The sequence below is a fragment of the Calonectris borealis genome, chromosome 1 (assembly GCF_964195595.1).
Source record: "Calonectris borealis chromosome 1, bCalBor7.hap1.2, whole genome shotgun sequence".
Lineage (NCBI taxonomy): Eukaryota > Metazoa > Chordata > Aves > Procellariiformes > Procellariidae > Calonectris > Calonectris borealis.
Genome location: NC_134312.1, coordinates 150,452,068 through 150,470,450, shown reverse-complemented (window position 1 = coordinate 150,470,450; position 18,383 = coordinate 150,452,068).

Sequence of the window (18,383 nt, the reverse complement as noted above, 5' to 3'; positions counted from 1 at the left end):
CCACACGTGCCCCTGGGGCTTTGAAAATGTTGCCCCTAAGAGTCAAATGAAACCTCTGTCCTGCTGCTCTCCTCCTTGCCTCCCCTTGGCTCATCCCGCCCGCCAGTCTTAGGCTGCACTCTCAAATGCAGCGGTTCTCTTTTCACCCCGACCTCTCTGTGCTGGTTGCTGGAAAGGGCCAGGGACTATACCTAAGTCAAGGCATTTCTTCGTACAACCACAGCAGCACTATCATCTCAGTGATACGTCAAAGTTTTACCAGGCGGATTCATTAGAAAGGTGACTTATTTACAACTTCAAATATCTACAAAAAGGACAATAACGAGCCTGCTTAATGATCGTGAAACAGACTTAATGCCATTTAATTACTGCACCTGTACCAAAAGGCAGAAGGAAAAATGTAATTAAAATCCAGAATTAGGAAGGGGGGGGGACAACAGTCTAATAATAGCTACTTCACCAATAAACATAAAGGTTATAAGTGGAATCCCCAGAATTTCAAAGTCAAAATAAATTTGTGAAAGTGAAAAGGTTAGAGGCAGAAAAAATAATAATCAGGCAGCGAAAGGTAAATAATCCATTAATCATGCACATCTGCTGAAGCGACTGAGCGAGCAGGGTGCTCGTCTGGCTGCAGAGCCGCGAAGGCGATACCCGGCAGCAGCCGGCACAGCCAACCCTGCCCCGTGGGCGCCGGGTAGCACCTTTGCCTACAGCAGCCTGGTCCATCGCCTGCTGCCAGAAAAGACCACTGAAACAGAGTGATTAGAAATAGGCAGTAGACACAGTTCCTATGGGAAATGCTGTGCTTAAAGGGGAGGAGCATATGGTAAGCAACAAAACTCGGCAGGTTACGGCTAGACGTGTGCCTGTGGAAAACCAAGCACGACTGCAATGGTGAAAACTGTCAGCAAAGGAGTGTTAGCCAGCCTTGTAACCACTGACACGGCAGCTGCACTTCATCACCGACCTTTTTCAGTTTCCTTCATGCAAAAACAATTGGCAGGGCCCTGACGTGCATGAAAAAGAAGGATGTTGTCTTTACATTGAGGTTAGCAGCCTAAGGCAGCTTGCTGCATTTACTTTGGATAGGTTTGGGTTTTAGGTCTGTACAGCCAATTAATGACCAACATGCTTTTAGTTCTTCAGAATGTGGCTGAGGCTTGACCTGCTGTGGGTGTGTGGGTTTATCCAGCCAATGTATCATCCTGACTCTCTGAGAGATGGGGGCTCACCATGTGCAAGCCCCTTGGCTTTGCGAGATGCTGCCAGGCAGCCAGTGCTGTCTTTGTTTTAGGGAATGGGGTGGAGATGCTGGCAGTTCCTATGAGCTTCTACACAGGTAAGGACAAGGCTTCTCTATTCACAGTGTTAAAACCTTATGAACTCAACACATGCCAGAGCAAAACAAAACTGGGGCAGCAGTCCTTACAGGCCAGTTGTAATACCTTGACAATGCACAGTACCCACCACGTATAATGGCTATTGCATCTCTGCAGTAATTGAAGCTGAGAAAGAAAACTTGAGTGGACCTGGAGCTGTAGCGCTTTGCTGGCAAAAGAGTTGAGGCCACACGATTTTAGCACTGGAGAAGCCAACATCTATCACAGACTACCACTGAAGCCTACTCTGATTCACATAGAAGGTATGTTTCCCAGTATTATCTTTAGACCACTTTTTCCCTGGTAATAACTCACATTAGGACACTTTCCTCGCTGTTCTTTGATGGTTACTTATAAGCCGAAGGGTCTCCTGATGAGCACATTTTGTCTATCTTGGAACAGGTGATACACGTGTCTCTAGCCTGGATTAAACAAGCTGTGTCTGTCCCAGACATTCACACCTTTCACACTCTTTGTTAGAAACCTCTGCTGTCACAATTATTCAGCCAAAGTAGTCCATTTACTTCTGGCTAATTGCACTGGCACATTCGTCCTTTTAATTTTCTTCTTAAAATTTTTAGTTTAATATATCAACACCCTAGGTGTGGAAACAACCAAAATGAAAAGCGATTTAGCAAACTTCAGATACACCCAGGAATGGCAGAAAACAACATCTGCAAGAAGACGTAAGTAGGGAACTTTCAAACCAGAAGGACTCTGGGAAGAGCACTACATTGATTCCGATCCCAGAGAGGTAAACTTACAGAAACACGTTACAGTAAGTAACTATACATAGCTACTCAGCACTGCAAAGTTCCCTATTTTCAGTGAGTGTAAGGTCAAGGAGTGGATCACATTGCAAGGCTCAGAGAGTCCACTTTCACACAAGGGAAGCCTTAGTGCCTTCTGAGGTCTCCTTCAACCTTTTTGGCTTTTCACAGTTTAAGACATGAAAAGGTTAAAAAAAATTACTAATCTTCTGAGGAAACCTGTTTCAGAGGATGAGACACAACACTTGGTTATCGGTCAGTGCGGGTGGTGAGCAATTGCATTGTGCATCACTCATTTTGTATATTCTATCATTATCATTATTAATATTATTATTATTATTTTCCCTTTTCTGTTCTATTAAACTGTCTTTATCTCAACCCAAGAGTTTTTCTCACTCTTACCTTTCCAATTCTCTCCCCATCCCACCGGTGGGGGGAGGGGGGGGTGAGCAAGCGGCTGCGTGGGGTTTGGCTGCCTGCCGGGTTAAGCCACGACAACAAGATACCACCAGAAGCAGGGATCTACTGATGTAATATGGCAGGAAAACATGTCACCAAAAAAAAAAAGGATGATATTGAACAAGGAGTGAAATCAGGTCAATCCCATAAGATCTTGTTCACTAGGTCTTAGATATTAATGCCTTTGAATGAATTAGAGCACCCTTATAAAAATAGTTCCTCATGTCTATTTTTGGTCTAAACTCATAATAAGAGGGCTGATCCCTTTGTAGGATCTCTATGCTGAGATGCACAGAGAACCCTGATTTAGCAAAGCACTTCCACAGAAAAGCAGTATGATATTATCGTGCTTTGATAACGGTCATGGAGATTTTGCCCTAAGGGAGGTAAAGATCTGGCCTTGGGAAGGGAAGGTCTTTGGCATAAAAGCAGTCAGTGTTTTTTCCTGCAGAGAGTAGTCCCTTCAAGTACTTTGAGCCGAAACATTTTTTACCTCGAAATCCTCTGGACTTCTGAAACAAGAAAAATGTGAGTCTGATTTTTAAGCTCATTACTGTGCTTGAAAGACACGTAGGGAGCCATTGAGAACCATTTGAGGGAACGTTTCCAGCTTTGGGCTGCAAAATGAACAAAAAGAAAATCGGGTTTGTTTCGGGGGGAAGAAGGAGTTTACTAATTCTCCCTTAACTCTTAACACTGCAGAGACGCGTTCCTGGGCAGAAGCATCGGTCCACCGCAGGAACACCTGCAGGGCTACTCAGATGCCCAGAAAAGTATCTTTGAAAGAACTTTAAACTTTTTTGTGTTAGGACTGAGAAGTCTGCAAGTGTGTCAAATTAATTGATGATGGTTAATTTAGATCTCCCATACTAGTGCACTAGTCCCCCACACTACGTAGTTGTTCTCAGCCTGGTTCCTGGATACTCTCCCTACCAATGCTTAAGGGAGATCAGACTGTTGAAATTGAAAGCTGCAAAGAAGCTTCATTTCTATCTTACATATTAAACAACAGTATGTAACCAGGAGGTACTTGAATTTATCAACATTGCAGGTTCAATTGCAAGCAAGTCTTACTTAAACAGCCATCTTAATTTAGATGGCTTTAGAAAAATGATTTAGAAAAAGATTATTTAGATGATTTCAAAAAAAGAAGCTTGCCCAATTTAAAGAGTTGATATAGAAACTGTAATAATGAACTAGTTTAAAAAAATCCCATGCCCACTATCTCGAAAGCAAAGCCTCTCTGATTGTTTTTTCTTGGTATTAGCATTGCTGTACTAAGCTAGATATCTTTTCCAGAGTGGTGAAGCTATAGGGGGTTATCATGAATCAAAAGCAAAAAAGATTTTGAATTGAAGATTCAGAATAAAAAAGTATCCAAATCTATTCAAAAGACAACTGCAGCACACAGACCTGAGAAGCAGTTATGCTAAAAATGCCAGTGCTACAAAGCCGCAGATGAACATTTAGCGTTACACTCTGCCGTAGGGTGGCAAAGTCACTGCAGTGACTACGGAAAAAAAGAGGCTGATGAACTGTAATAACAGCCGTGTTTTTCCTGCGAGGTTCAGAAGCCAACTTCACAAACTGCTCCTGTGCAGGAAAGCAGCAAAACCGGACTGTGTGGGTCTGATGTGCCTGTGAGTTCCCCATCTCAACAAACTAAACAGAAAAAGATGTGGTCAATTAGTTTACTAGAAATCTGCTTTTCACTGAAAAAAATCATTCAGAGAACTGAGAGTTCAGCATAACCGAAGTAACATGGAGGCTTTTTTGTCTTAGAAATACTTTTCTTCCATTTTTATGACCACATGTCACAAGCAGTTTATATCATTAATGTCAGTGTAGCAGAAACTTGTTTCCATGGTGCTTTACTAGTACTCAGCCACTATAATTTTATATTGAACAATAATTCCTAAGCCTACTCCTCTACCTGTGTGAATGCATAGCAAGTCTCTTCTGGTAGCTCTGGTAACCTCTTCTAGCTCTATTAACTTTGCCCGCTTTTCTATCACTTCCCCCCTAGTCCTTTGCCTCTGATGCAAATAATTCCCAGCGGAAGATGGCCTATGCTCAAAATTGGCTTTTCATCCCTGAAAAAGGGTCCATGCAAATTAGACGCTCAGCTGAGTAAAATCCAACTTGCTAAATAGCAGTAAAATTATGTCATGGAAACAGACCCCCGTAACCTGCCTTTGCTTTTACCCACCACTTGTCAGACATGATCACAACAATAGCAAATTAACTTTAGGGGAAAAAACTGACAGGGCAATATTCAAATGAACCACTTAACCTTTTGGTTCTAAAAGCTTCCTGCAATAATGAAACATTAGTCATTAACTCAATGTGCTTTGTTAAATATTAGACGAGAGCACACATTCAATTTAGCACTCACGTATACTTAGCGACAAAGAGCCATCTGTGTTGACTACAATCTCCAGGACGGGAAGTGTGCTGTGAATGGCACTCCAGCCTCTGGCGTACGGGGGAAAATACACAACAGCCAGTACATCATGGGAAAAGGTGATCCGGAAATGAGAATAACCCTGTTTATGAGGTTATTTCTTCACTGAAAGGTCTATCAAGCACTGGAACAGGCTGCCCAGGGAAGTGGTTGAGTCACCATCCCTGGAAGTATTTAAAAGACGTGTAGATGAGGCGCTTAGGGACACGGTTTAGTGGGCATGGTGGTGTTGGGTTGATGGCTGGACTTGATGATCTTAGAGGTCTTTTCCAACCTTAATGGTTCTGTGATTCTAAAGTATTTGCCCGATTAAGCATGTGGACAGAAGGGCTGCATGAATGGGATCTATACATAAAGTGTTCCGAGTTCCTTCCCAAGTAAAGGAAAAAAAGGAAGACTAGATTTATTGTCTGTCAAAAATTCATTTTTGTCTTCTTGTGTTCAATCCAGAAAATTGCTGTGTACTCCCCTTCCCCACTGGCCTTTGTTAGACCTCGCTGGCTCCCCGTTCACCTTGACTGAAGTGCAGTTGACAGTAGCTAATGTCAGTGGGGCTCCGTCTATTCTCCAACAGTTGATGTGAGGGATAAAACATCCTGACAGACCTCCGCTGGTCATCTGACAAGCACAGATGTTAGCCCAAGCACATTAGTAGATCCTCAGACAAAGGTTCTTCGAAATATCTAATCTAAGTATGAATTTCATTTACTGTATGATAAATAAATATTTCAAGATGAGCTTCTGAGCTGTAAACCACTCAATTTCTTCATTTTAAACATGCATATTAATATATCCATAAGTTTATGTTAAATCAAGAAATATTATTTGGCTAACATCAAATGTGTTCTGTTTGCCTGAAATTTTTCTTCTTGTTCCACAAGAATTCAGAAAGTTCTTTAGACAGCTCCAGACCAAAACACAGTACAAGTGTCATCTTGTTTAGCTTTAATGATATTGCTCTGGGCAAGGTCAACTATTTCATATTGTTCTGTCAAGAAAAGAAAACGTATAAGCCCTGGGAAAAGTATAAGATCTGAAAGGTTTCAGGTCTTCTGGGAATCCTCCCTGTAGGGATCACTGCAGCAGAAAGCCTCAACAGGAACAGCAACGAAAACATGTAGCGAGAGGAACAAGCTTCTCCAGCATAAGTTTATATTTTCAGCTGTTTTCAAGTCCTTTGGACTCAGAGAAATGCTTTTATAACTTCTACTGAGCCCTATCGAGGGCGTCTCATCAGCACTTCAAAATTCAAGGTGTTCTTTAGCTTTACACGTTGTGTACTTGTGACATATAATCCAAGCCCATAACAAAGTAGTTCATATTTGGACAACAACGCAATTAAGTTCCGGGAAGCGAGTTAGGTTTTAGCAACAAAATCCCTCTACTGAGAGCCATAATTTCTGTATATTTGGGGTTTCTATGTGAGCTAGTTGCTCCCTTCTTTCCCAAGACAGGGATGATCTCTACTAAATCTTGGAAAGTCTACAGAAACTTTGCAGAGGAGAATCATAGGAGTCTTCAACTGGTGTCTTCTACTTCTACTGGAAGATATCAGACAGAAACACAAAAATTGTTAAAAACAATTGAAAAACAGCAAGAGAAGGTTTGCTACAATTTGTCCTAAATCTCTTACTACAAAAAATTTTTTCAACTACTTCTCTACAATATTGGCTGCTTAAAGTCACCCTTGCCAGCCACAGTGAAGAGCTGAGAATACATTAAATGCCAAAACATAAAGCTGAATAGTCCTTGTCACAGTACATTATGAAATGATGATAGTGCTTCGTCTGAATTGTTCCATTAGAAAAGCTATTCTTAGGGGGAAAAAAAACTGGTTAGCAGTCAAAATATTAGGAAGAATTCTTAGTAAATGCCACCTTTAAAAGACTGCCAGAAGAGCTATGGAGATTGCACATGTATGGGGAAAAAAAAAACCAAACAGTTTTATTCTAATATCTAATATCTATCTTTAGCTGGGTTTAACTGAAAAATTCAATCTACTTTAGTAATTTATAGGCCAAGAGAGCCAAGGGGGAAAAAGATAAATTTTTTAGACGTATTCATAGTTTTGGCCAATAATAAATAGTTGTGTTAAAGGTAACTAGCAAAATGAGTCAGTAACTGAGGATACATGCTTATACTGAGCAATATGAACAGGCACTAGCCTAAAGAATGAGAAGCTGTGGAAACATCAACCCTACTTCAGCCGTAGCAGTACTGTTGCATGCTGTGGAGACAGGACTTCTGACCTCAAACAAATTTTAATCCTAAAGGTTGCACTCCAGGCGAGGAACAAGCAGAGCGGGTTTTAAGAACTCACACTGCCTCACACCCACAAGTTATTTGGGTTACAGTAACTGGTTTTACAGATGCACAAGTCTCCACACTCTCTGACAATAGCACACAGCATCTTGTTCACAAACCCAAATATTCAAGTTCTGTAGCGAAGATAGCTCAGATCCCAACACATTTCTCTGCTACCTGCAGATACCCTCTCCTTTCTGCGAGAAAGAAAAGCAAAGCTATACAGGATGGTTCATGCATGCGGGCGTGCTGCTGAGACTGATGCCAGGGAGTCTACAGACAACGTCCCTCTGCGTCGTTACCAACGATTTAATCCCTTGACAAGCTCTCAGGGGGCACTGCCAGCCTAAAGGTTAAGGTCTGGTCAGGGAGCTTCAGGGGTGTGAAATACCGAGACGTGGAAACTAAACACGGCACTACCAGGGCAGAGCGCTGTTACCGGCACTGCTGTGGGACATCGCTGGTTAGCAAACGCCGCTGGCATCCTGCCATCGACCCTCTTCAGGAGTATGTTATTTCAAGCAAGGGGAGTTAATCAGGATTCTGATTCATTACTTAGGTTTTAAGTATTTTCCCCATTTAACAAATAAACATCCTCCCCAACCCCCCAATCTGTCGGTTAAGTGCAGGAGCAAGAAGCAGACTGTAACTCCGGGGTAGCTTCCCTTCACACTCTGCCTTACTCTGCAGCACCCTCCCTCCACGTCTCCCTTAGAGGCTCCAAAATCTAGTTTTTAAGGCCCACTGGCAGCTGCATAGTTAGTTACTTTTCTCACCGAGTTGCAGAGCATAATTTCTGTTATTCATTCGTATTGATGTATAATACTTGCAGAAGGGCCTCCCTCTACCTGCTCTTACTTAATCCACAGCTCAGTGCTGTTTCCTCGTCCCACTGCGCTTGTCGTGCGGACTGCGCTACGTAGTCTTCCTGAGAACCAGTTTGGGCACTGAGCTGAATTTCCACGGGGACTCTCCGTCCAGCACTTCCCGGCTCCTTTCTGAAATTCCTCTTAAAAACTGCAGGCTGACATTAGATTACGGCAATCATTACCAACAGATGCTTTAAATGTTGCTGTTATAATTACATCGCCAGTGCAGTGGGGAATGGTGCTCTTCAAAGAAAGCAGGAGAGCTGAGCTGGGAGAGCAAGGCCAGCCTTTCTCTGCAGAAGTAAAGAAGAAGGCAGGCTGTGTATTCATGATCAGCAAATTTGAGCTTCTGGAGGGCAAGAACCAACTCCTGTGGCTCTTCTTTCCTCAGCGTGGTCTCAGCTGGGGACTGGTGGGAACGCTGACGGAGTGGGGCACTGCTCCCACTGAGCCTGAGAGGGAGAGTGGCCCTAAGCAAGGACAAGGAAAACCTTATATCCCAAACAGGGGTCATGCTTGGATACCTGTACTCACTAAATAGTAAATACCTTCAAGACCTGGTTTAAGATACTGGATTTGAGGTGGTTTTCAAGAGGCTGTAGAAGCCTCTCCAGACGGTTGGGAGCCTCAGCACCTTTAGGGGTACAGGCAGTGCCGTGGCCAGTACGTCACTGCAGCTCAGGTGTGCCGAAAGCCGGGATCCAAAATTCAGGGCAGTAAACTCAAATGGGCCCAGAGGAGGATTTTGAGCAAGGTTTTCCACAGTTTTGGTATGAGTTTGTTGCTCATTTCTGAGCTGCTCGGAGGTGGTATCCACCACCAGCTGCCCCCCCTAGGGACCTGCCCGCCTCCCCTCCCTGCACCGGCACTGCCGGGAGACCTGGCTGGGATCAGAGCCCGGGGAGCACCGGTGGCCTGCTCCACGGCCGTGGGGTTTGGTGGGCACCTTCCACAATGGTCCGCTGGAGGAAAGCAAGCTTGTCTGTCTGTATACGTATATATACCTGCACGGGACATTTGGAAAGGCTTTCACACCTAGCTCGGGACACTCCTGCCAGTCTTCAAATCAAAAAAGTTGTTCAACTCTTTAAAGCAGTGGGTTTCAAGTTTGTGTTTAATTATGCACTGTATATTTTATCAGTCATGTCCAATACATGCATATGATTTTGTATTTGCTTTTTTATATATATATGTATACATATATACCTATCTATAACTATATAATTGTCATTCTTAATGACCAATTTCTATAGAGCCGTGAAGTAGGCATCACGTGGTTGTCTCATATTATTATACCAAAGTTCTTCCAGATTTGGGGAGGCGGAGGGAGAGGAGAGGGAAGGAAGAGAGGAACTGCATGTGAACATTTTTGTTTGGGGGGATTGAAGGCATTTAAGGGACCTTTACAAAAATCACATTTAAGAGACCTCTCGTTCATCTTGCGAATAGTACAACAACAGCTTGCAGGAAATGATAATTATCTCCTACTACCACTTGCTGGTACCCTATAAAATATTCTTTTAAAATATCTAATGTGTTTAGGTGTGTCAAGTAGCTTTTTCACCACATGATGTGTGATAAACAGGATATCTCTCGTAATCAGAAATCTAAAGCATGCGGAATGTAAAGATTAAAAGAGCAGTGTTTTTCTTTAAATGAATGTAATCAATGCGCTTATTAGTTTGCTGCAGCAGAAGGAGGGAGTGGGTGGGTGTTTCAGAGTTGGCACATGTCTATTTGGCAACAGTGAATAGCCTGAGTGTTTATAGAGAGAGCTCTGTGGAATCCCTAGATTCTGCAGATTTCCTTACCAATTTTGTCTCGGATAATTAAGGATTTTAAATAATAAAAGAAAAAGTTCAAGAGGAAGTACAAGCTCCAGCTGGATCAAATAAAAAATAAATTAAAAAAAATTAAAAAGAAGGGTTTTTAAATTCTCAATATTGCCTTAAAACTAAAAATCAGCACTAAAGCACAATTTGGCTCTTAAAAGTAACTATGGAAAACTGGCACCTGCTTCCTCAACAGATCTACTCCCTGGATGTATCCAGAGATATATCTTCTTAAACTAGTGATTAAAAAAAGTTTCTACAGCTGTTGGATCTGCAAGACACAACCCATAAATGGGACAGGATTGAGCTGGAGTCTTTCTGGTCCATACCTGGCCAAACTGCATCACTGCACTGACGTGAGTCCCCAGCCACAGGTTCGGATAAAGCTGTTGTCAGCCGTGGTGATACGCAAGCAACAACCCCAATATCTTCAAATCCCGCTCTCTTGGTCAAGCAAGGCTAAAATGTCATAGCAGCCCTCCTCGTCTAAAATGAAAAACGTGTGTAGGTTTGCACGAATGCAGCCTCGTCGCTCTTTGGTCATGCCGGGGTATGACCGTGGCAGACGTTCAGCTGGGACGAAGCCTCCCTCTCCCGCCTGGTGAGCAGGACAACTTAGGCTCAGGCACAGCGAGTGCATCGCCTGTGGGAGCAAACTTCTGGGTGCAACAAGCTGGCCGTAGCCTTACTGCCTCTTTCACGCGCACGAGGCGCCTGGAGAGCCAGCGTGGCTGCCGCTGCTGCCGTCAAGGAGAGGTGAAGACACAGAGAAAGAATATCACTCGTTTTTAGGGAAGGACTGCTGCCACCCCAAAGCAGCGGTCATTCATCGTACCTCTCCAGCATCGCTAATGGCAGCAGAAACAAAAGGTCTGTCCTGCCCCACATTTTCTCCTTTCCATGGCCCAGCCCAGCCTCTCATCCTAGAAACGTAATTCTGTTTCATCTACAATTCCAAAAAGCCATACGCCAGATTTGACCACCCGCTAAAATTTGTGTAGCCATATTAAGTTCAAAAAGTCCCAAAAGCCGGTTGAACTGAGCCCTTGGAGGGCTGGTGGTCAGCTCAGAGCAGGTAAGGAGGCAGTGCTGTTCTTCTCTGAGAGCAGCACCTCTGGTGCTATCGGACGTGAGGACTTGGCTCAGGAGAGAGCACGAGGGCAGCAGCACGAGCTGCAGGCTGCCTGCGAGCAGCCGTGAGGATGGACAGGCAAGGTGAGGGTGCCAGGCATCAGAACTCTCTTATTTGGATTCTCTACTGAAACCTTGGACACTGACAGAAAGACCAAGAGCTAAATAGATATCCAGTGCCATTCCCACTGTTCGAGTGTTACCAAATTCCTGCAGCTCGTGGTCAGGCGGTAAGCAATTTCTCCGTAGTCACACACGAGCTCTGGAAAGGAGCAGGAGCTAAACTATTTCCCATGTCCTAGCCCAGCACCATAAGAACTTCTTAATTGCAATATTATTCTGAATTGTTCCAGTCTTTATAGCTATATGACTTCCCTAAGTCATAACTATAGCATAGTTATCAAATTAGCTCAATAAATAAATTTCTTTTTTTTTAATCAGAAAGAATAAAGTATCTTCCCTAGTTCTAATACATACAATATATGTGTATAATACCTGGATGCGTATGTGCGTATATATATATATGCATATAATACACTGACCAAATACTACTTTATTATTAAGTGGTAATGTCTGGTTGACAAGAATCTGTTTCCTACTTTTACCATGACTAAGAGAGACGGATACTCTTGGGCGATGTATTGTTTTGCCAGTTACATGAAATTAAAAGCTAAGTAAAACCAGCAGCAATTCAGAATGGGGAAAAATCTTTATGTTGTAGAGATGTTATATCTGGTTTTGTCCAGTCAGTGGCTAAAGGAATTAGATAAAATAGTATTCAGGAAAAAAATTTATTTTTTAAATGCACACATACCAGGTGCACTTTGCCCCTTTTTCTTTTGAAAATTTAATATTCAGGAAGTAACAATGAGCCACTAAACCACAGAACACCACCACGCGCTATGTGCTGTCATAATTCCCATATCACAGCTCTGCCAGACCCCCATTAAGGAGGCTCCTTCCTTCCTGTAAAGCCAGCTCCTCCTCAGACACTGGCACCCTCCTACTACCCCCCAAAAAAGAAAGATGATGTGCTTTTATAACCTCTCCAAGAGCCACTTCCATACGCTTGTATCAGACCCAACGTCCGACGCCGGTTTAAAGTAATCCTGGCTTTCAGGCCTCCCCCCTCTTAGAGGCGTCCTGTCACCTGGGGAAGCACCGGTAGGGATCCGACAAGGGACCTCCCCGAGGCACGGCAAAGCTTGCAGCTCTCGCAGGGCTGCGCTGAAAGGGGTAGGCACAGCTCCAGAGGCTTTGCCAGCTGTAGGAGCCTCACCAGACCTTCCTGGTCACAGACATCGGAGAGTGGAGGAGCCTCTTGACGCGGGACATTTCTATCTGGTGGGAGGGAGAAGGGACGAACCTCCACCCCAATCGCTCTCCCATGGACCGGCAAATCTGAAGAAGCCACGGCAGGGGTGCAACCCATAAACCGCACCGTGCCGTACGCATTGATGGGATTTCACAGAGGACCAAGGCCAGATCTTAAATCTTTAAAAACATAAGGGCTTGTTGTAAAGGGCCATGAAGTCCATAAGATTTCCACTGACTTCAGATCAGGTCCTGAGCGTATCACACAGCGGGATATTACCCTTAGGCAAGACCAGGACAAATGTCAGCTGGAAGAGTCAGGCTGAGGAAAGAGGCGTTTGCTCAGCCTGAGCTGTGAGGTACAGTCGAAGCCCCATCCCGCATCCTTTCTCAGTACACATAGTATCTGGATAGAACATTTTAAATCATATCCTTCAAAGCACTTTCCCAGCTATTCAGCTTTGGCAGTGACGGTTTTCTCATGAGATGTTGATTACCCCTACCATTTCCATGACCATCTATTATAAATAATGGCCGTGCACAGCGCTGTGTAGGTGAAGCACATCAATGCCGATAGCGCTCTGCAATGGGGGCACGCTAAGCTGCTTCTATGGGAAGGTCCCTCCCCTCTCCTATTTTGATTTTTCTGCTGCTATACTTGATGACTAGCAATAAAAATGGGTAAACAGAGATCCAAGGGAAATGAAACTACATCTGCAGAACATTCAGAGCCAAAATACACAAGGTGGATAATTTGCATGCTGCATGTAAAAAGTAGTTACGCAGCTTTCTTCCTACTCTTTACATCTCCATGAAACATAATAATGGATTTCTAATTATACATCCAAATAATAGGCAAGCTGCAAGATGCTGGGAGAAAATTGGAAAGGGGGAAGGAAACTAACCAAAGGTACAGATGTAAGGAGGGTTGTGACATTTCTGTAAAGATGTTTTAATGGTTGTTAAGTAGTCATTTTGAAATAGAAAAATTTTAAGTGTCCTAATAGGAGTTTTCATTTTCAGACAATTTGCTACGCAGTTAAGTGATGTCAGACTACAAGCTGTAATCTACTACAATGACCAAAGAGGAGCTGTCTTCACGCCCATTCAAATATATAATTGATTCCTAAATTGGCTTTTTACAAAAGGAACCAATCAGATTTATGCCAAATTCAGGCAGTGGATGAAGTCTTGACTTTTGATGATGAACATTTGATAAACTTTATGCTAAAGTAAAGCATGGTATTTGTAAATTATGAGCTCCTTAAGGTAAAAACAAATTCGCAGTGGATTATGAAACACAGCCAGTGTCCCCTTTTTATTGGTAAACGACAGAATTTGACTCGGCTGCATTGCCGTAGGGAAGGGGCACAGCCTCTGCCCGTGCAGAGTGCGAGGGCTCTGGCCAGCGGTTCCTCCTTCCCTGGGTGAAGCCCTTGCCCACCTCTGCCCTGCCTACCTGCGGGCAGCCCAGCTGCCTGCCTCCTGCTCACCTGCTGGCAGGGGTGTCGGCAGGGGGGACCCGGGACCCCATCCCTCATGAAAGAAGGGGGCATCCCAAAGGGTCGAAGTGCTAGACACCATCATTGCGTCAGTTGGTGCCGCAGCTTCCACACTGAGCAGCGATTAACTGCCTGAGCTGGCTCCTCTCCTCGGACCTCCTCAGCCTTCAGCCCCTGGCAGGGTTGGCTTGGTGCTCTAGCAAGTTCAGTTGCCCTTGACTCTCTGCTACTGCTCTGAGCTGTTCTGCCTCCTGCCTAGTTTTTGTTTTGTACCTTGGGATATCCTTACGGGGCAGCTGTTTTGCAAGTTCCTGTTCTGAGGCATCTTACGAGTCTTCCAGAGGGGAATGCGTATGCTTTGCACGCTCAGCTCATCAATATTGGCTCCATCAGCAGACCTGATGCAATCAGCTATCCCCAATGAGTTAAGGCAGAGATTACCCAGTAATCTTTCTGTTATAGAAACAAAGCAGCAAATGTTTTTCTAATGAAATTTTCTAAATATCGTTTTCCTTTCTCATTTTGCCTTAGTCAAATAAAATCATTAAGTGTTCTTCACAACTTGAGTACAAATGAGTCCTTCAGCCTTGGAAGCATGCACTTAGAGAAGAAATAATCTGCCTGTTTGCTTAACCTTTGAAATTAAACCGAGTTCAGAGGTAATGTTGGGGGGGCATTTAGAATGTGACTTTCTCACAGGGAAAGAAAGCCTACGAGGGAAGCTGACTGTTAAAGCCTGTATAGCTCATCGCTTCTCCTGAAGCAATAGCTACCAGAGAGCTGTCTCACGTGGAAGATACAGGAGGGACCCCTGTGGCCTTGGCTCATAAACACCCAAGAGATGTCAGCAATCATGTCAAGATCTCACTGAAGAAGAAGTTTTTAATTCTTAGAAATTTAACTGCAGCGGGTGAGGAGAAAAACAACTTCCTCTCTACCTTGCAGGTGACATAATCCTTGGGTGAATTTATACTAAATAACAGGGGCAAATAACAAGGGACCCTTGTTTTAACCCTTTTTTTTAAAACGCTTTTAACCTTTTAACCCTTAATCTTTTAACCCTTGCTTTAGCACTGCTGGGGTCCATCCCCACAAAAACTTTACAGCCTCAGCGAGATCTTTCCGAGTCTCATTCCCCTCTTGCAGTGAACACAGACAGCCCACATGCCAGCACCAACCCCGGCACTGCAACGCACCACCGCAGCAGTTGCTGGTGGGGATTTCCTCAGCTATCCCCAAAGTTACTTACCGAGATGGGGATGTCCAACTCAGGTTGAGCGTGAGCGGTGGCACGCAGCAGAAAGTTGGAAGATCCCGACAACCCAGCTGCCCTGTGGTTTTGTATGTGAGCTGAGCGGGGAGGATATTGTGTCACCGTGTGCTTGCGTTCTCCTTTTTGCAATGGAGTTGAACGAGGCAGGTGTTTTGTCTCGCACAGTAAGTTCAGTACGCACGTCACAGCCTTCTCAGGCATTGGTGTTCCTGTGTAAGAGCCCTGAGGGGGGATTTTGCTGGCTAACCCCACACCTGCAGAGATGGGTATGTGGTGCTCAGCCCAAGTGTGAAAAGCGGTATGTAAGATAAAGTCACGAGGTCCTTTACAAAGCAATGACCTCTTCTTCCTCTGTTATGCAGTGTATAACAATATTCTTACCATTCTGTTGTTGACAATGAATAATCTATATTGCTCTTGCTTTGCACAATATTTTCCTCTAAAACTTCTGTTACATTATATGCCACTGCCTATATGCAATCCAGCACTCAAGGCATAACGTATATAAGGTCAAAATTTTAGAGGCACCACCAATCCAAATCCTGCAGGGCTACTCTGGGACTTGAAATAAGGACTGTACCAAGACATGCTGGAGTTTTTTAAATCATTCTCCCCTGGTACCACTGGTGCAATCACCATTACCTTGGCATCACCGTGTCTTGTGAGAAACAGCAGTTACTAAGAGAAAGTGTGACCAGGCAAGCAGGAAGATATCGGGGACCACTCCTGGAACAGAGGGGAATTTGCTTTGTTGGTCTCGGAGGCAAAACCGCACTTTCAGAAAGCATAGCATATCATCGTGTATCTCCTGCTAATCACCTGTTAGTCTGAAATTGCTTCTGTGATGTACTAGTCTGTGGCAAGCACATACCACTCTGCTTACATTATTTATTATGTCAGTATTGTCAGCATCTGAATACGACGTTTCTTCAAATGATGAAGAAAAGGTCAGCACACATTATGAATGCCTTAAAGATTTAGCGTGTTGAAATACAGACCTCCTCTGTGGAACACTCAAGGCTTTTTTCTTTCAAAATTATCAACTTCCCAGCCAAGCAGAGGAGCACCCATTAATGCTGATGCGGCTGGTAACTAGTGGCAGGTGGAATTGGAATTGCCCACCAGAAAGACTTCAATATTCCGTTATTTAATACTGAAAACTAACAGTGAAGGTGATCGCTGACATAGTAGTTCAGGGTGGATGCTAAGCAATACGAGGTCTAAAACCATTATTGCCCTTTTTTTTTCCATGTTTTGTTCTTCTCCCACGCTGTTCTGTTTATATGGGCAGGTACACGGGCAGTGATTTGTGTTCACATGTGTTTGCAGGAAATTTAGTAAGCTACTGCAGCTGATGCCCACTGGCTGCTAGCAGAGCATTTGCTTCCAATTCCAACCCATGAATTTTTATCTATATAAAATATCACAGAATACTGTGAAAATTAATTTCTATATGCACAAGGATTTTATGAAACTATACAGATAAAATGCAGTTTCAATAACACATCCCGTTCCCCTTAGCCAAAAGCAGTTTCTGGCATTTTATCTAAATAATTATATTTATTAGTTATGTATATGATTAGTATGAGATTGCTAAGGGTAGGTTTAGGTTGGACATAAGGCAGAAATTCTTTACGAGGGTGGTAAGACAGTGGCACCGATTGCCCAGAGAAGCTGTGGATGCCCCATCCCAGGAAACATTCAAGGTCAGGCTGGACGGGGCTCTGAGCAACCTGATCTAGTTGAAGATGTCCCGGCCCACGGCAGAGGGAGTGGACTGGATGACCTTTGAAGGTCCCTTCCAATCCAAACCATTCTGTGATTCTGTGATTTTAACTTTGTGATGACTGGCACAATGTTACTGTACCATTTCCAAGCTTCACACATCAGCTGGCATTTCTTAGCATAATGTTGTAATACTAATTTGAAGGTATTACTTATACATTGAAAGTAGATTGCTGAAAACTAGCATTAACTGACATTTATTATTTCTCACTAAAATTTGTTTCTCTTGTCAGGAGAAAGAAATCCTGGAAAGATAATCTGAATCTACCCTTTTGAAACCCAATACATTTATTTTCATATTAATCTGTTGTTAAAAAAAATCACTATTTATGAGGAAGATTCCACATAATTTCTTTCTCAAGTATCTACATACCACTTCTGAAAATAGCTCGTTTCATTAGATTGCAAACTGCTCCATCTTGTGGTAACATAGCAGCATTAATAAAAAACAGAAACATCCTTACAGCTTTACCTTCTGACTGACTGGTTTCTACACTAAAGAAATGTGACAATTACCAGAAATCGATGGCATAGATATATTCCATTTGTCTTAAAAGACAATTTTGGTATCTTAATTCAAAGCAAAATATCAATGTGGTGGAGGAAAAAAAAAAACAAACAGCCTGTATGAATCACTACATACATTGACCAGAAAACACAGAAGGCGGCTTATTTCTTTTTTCCCACATTCAGAAAATATTTTAATGTTTAAAGTGTAAGCACCTTATACTTTGGTATATTCAATCAGGACACTTTTCTGAAATCTTGTTGGCAAAGTAAGTTGGTCCACACTGCAAGTGGTTCAAAACTGAGACCCAGAAGACTCGGACACAGTTAGTAGGTGGGTGTTCAGGACCGCTTCTTTCAATAACTGTGGGAATGCAAGGGAATGAGAGGAACGGGAAGTCAGAACAGATTTTTCAAACTGATAATCTGCTTCTACTACTGTGCTGCTGTCACAAACCAAAATTAAGAACCCCAGTGAAATTTCCTTATTTGGTTCTCCCATAAGATACTTCAGTTCTGATGAATCTGTAAAAATGAGTGAAAAAAATGCTAGTCTCACCTTTTGATCAGCTTTAACACTACAGAAACAGTCCTTCTTAATAGAATTATTTCATCTCCTAACTCCTAAAAGTTGACATGTATTGCAGATGATTGAGAGGAACTTCATACAAGTGAAAAATGTAAAAAATATGTACCATTCAGTTGTTTTCTTTTCAAAATGCTTCTCTCTTTTGGCTCAGTTCCAGAATTACAGTTGGAAGCCAGAGCAAGTAGCTATGAAGCAAGTGACC